The sequence below is a fragment of the Lepeophtheirus salmonis genome, chromosome 2, assembly GCF_016086655.4.
Source record: "Lepeophtheirus salmonis chromosome 2, UVic_Lsal_1.4, whole genome shotgun sequence".
NCBI lineage: Eukaryota > Metazoa > Arthropoda > Copepoda > Siphonostomatoida > Caligidae > Lepeophtheirus > Lepeophtheirus salmonis.
Window position 1 is genome coordinate 4,825,626 of NC_052132.2, and position 2,615 is coordinate 4,828,240.

At 28.2% G+C, this 2,615-nt stretch overlaps 1 long non-coding RNA gene across 1 annotated transcript; it reads right to left on the reverse strand.

Moving 5' to 3' along the window:
* Positions 1 to 726: 726 nt before the first annotated feature.
* Positions 727 to 2,185, reverse strand: LOC139907700 (uncharacterized). Its single transcript, XR_011784434.1, has 2 exons — positions 1,329 to 2,185; positions 727 to 1,262 (listed from the first exon to the last, which is right to left on the reverse strand). It is a non-coding gene; the product is annotated as an uncharacterized lncRNA (long non-coding RNA).
* Positions 2,186 to 2,615: the final 430 nt, after the last annotated feature.

Sequence of the window (2,615 nt, forward strand, 5' to 3'; positions counted from 1 at the left end):
TTGGAAAAGTTGATGGAAAATATGTTAAAGAGCATAAAGAAGCTTCTCTTTATTAACTTTCTAGCAAAAATGGAGAGCTTTTATAAAAATGGAAATCTATCATAGCTCAAAATTAGATGCTTATTAAGTCATAATTTTGATACTTCTCTTAATTTTTAATAAATAGAATTACACTCAAATTTAGAATCGAATTATATTTAAAAAACTACATTTACTTGAAATAACTACATTAAAAATTCAAGAGATATAATAACTGCAATGAATTTGTATTTAGCTTTGAACTTGCAAAAACTTATTTCCTTTTGGAAAATGATTTAAAAATTATATTTTACTTATATTTTTCCTAAATACATTTTACCAACTATTTTTTTGTATGCATATTTTTAGATGGAAAATTATTTGATAGTAAAAAGTAACTTATTTGTTCCTTTCATTTCAAAGATGAAGTTTTTCGCACAGAATATATGTATGCTCGGCAAACCTATAAAACATTGTTCGCTGAAGGAAAATGAAGTTCCGTTATTAAATCTTCATAATAATTCCATCATAGAGCAAAACATCAGAAGAACATCAAAATATTATTGTGCTGAAGCACGAAAGAAGATATAATGAATAAACTTGATCAAATGTCTGAAACTTTTTTCGACGATGATAATGTTTCATTTTTATTTGAATTGAAGAGAAAGTTAGATTTGAATTGTGTTTCAAAATGAATTTAGGTTAATTGGGAGGAAAATGAAGCTCAATTTTTATTCATAACTAAAAACTATGCAGGTCTAATAAAATTTAGTTTTCTATTGAAAGTAGTAATTTATGTATTGTTTTATATAATAATATTAAAAATGCAATTATAAAAAAAAATCTTTTTTATACAATAACTATCAAAAAGAACCAACAAGAAATTTTAACAATATATTTTAGCTTTTAAAACTCTATTATAAAAGAATAAAAAATAATCATCACTATATTAAAAACAAATTTTCTTAATTGGTTAGGTTTTGCAGGTTAAAATCAAATAATTAGAAACTTAGCAGACGATGTAAATAGTAGGTTTATAGCTAAATTAATATCCCGTTGTTCCTATTGTTTATTATAGGTGTCCAGATTTCATAGTAGTTTGATTCTGAATTGATATATAACTTTTTGGAAATATTGATGAAGCAAAGTAAGTTTCTTAATAATAGGAAGTTTTTATAGCAAGCAATTAAATTGAACAGTCACAGTGTTCATTATTTTAGAAGAAGATGTTGGAAACACTAAATCTGAAAAGTAATAATGATCTTAATACAATACTTCAAATTAAGGAGCTCACAAATAACAATGATAACCTTCAGCATTCGACTTTTGGTTTTTTCTTAAAAACTTTAATTCTATACTATTTGAAAAAGTTGGAATGTCGAATTTATATCATTAGGAGATTATCAATCAAGACGTTCCAACTCATAAAATATATTGATATGAGGCTTATGCCGAGTCAATGATGGGATCAATAGTACAGGAAACGACGAAAGGAGTTGCCATATGAACGTTGCGTTTTCAAAGGTTTTGGAGTATTGGCCAAAGGATGAAAGTAAGGTTTGGACTGAATGGGGTAAGGAAAATGACTCAGAGGAGGAGTCATTGACAGCTTATTTCATTTGTAGTGCACGAAACCATCCCGCCGGCACCCATAGAATATGATATATCTCCGTAATCTTATGCTGATAACTCTTCCTCGAAAATATCAACGTGTTTGATCATTTATAAAGATATCGTAGATATAATCATATATGTTGACGTTGTAATATGTAAATTAGGAAAAATCGTGTACTAATGTATTCCTCTACATATATTATTATATCCCTCCTTGATTAATTTTAAGGTCAAAAAGGACTATCCAAATTAATGAGGGATCCGTTTGGTATTTTTCATCTTCCTCTCATTGAAGCCTTTCCCTAAGGAGGGAGATATCCTCTACCACTGTAACTAAGGAAATCACATTCTGTCTCGGAGTAAAATTTGACATCCTGATTCCCATATGACGACAATGAAGTAGATACTTAAATGCCTTGTGATTTGAGGAAGAAATAAGGACTCCCGAAGACTTTCTGCTATTCAGGAACTGATTCCTTTACTTTTTACGAATCACACACAAGTAATTAATTGCATTATTAAAAGTCCTAAGTATCACAAAAGGAATAAACAATATCATTTGAATAACTAACTGAAAATGTGAGCTTCAGAGGTTGCGTAGATAGTGATAATTCAAATAGTATAGTAATTCATGTGGTTAAATATGTTAAAAATAATATGTCAGAGGTCAATTGATTGATTAAACAAAAATTAAGCACATATTTTTTGTTTTTCATACAAACTAAAACTTAATAAAACTCGGAAAATTAGATGTAATTTGCTCTTTAGCAAGCTATTTGCCTTTTGGGTAAGAAATTGAAGCGATTGGAAGTTCATTGAGGGAGTGATATCCGAATAGGTTTATCGTTTCTTCCGTATACTCACTAGAGTCCAAAATTGGATCATACAATGTATATACATGATTTTTGATTACTCTCAGCTGTTATAAAAGTATTATTAACCTGTTGAACTTATCTAATCAATATAATAACTCGTATTAGAGG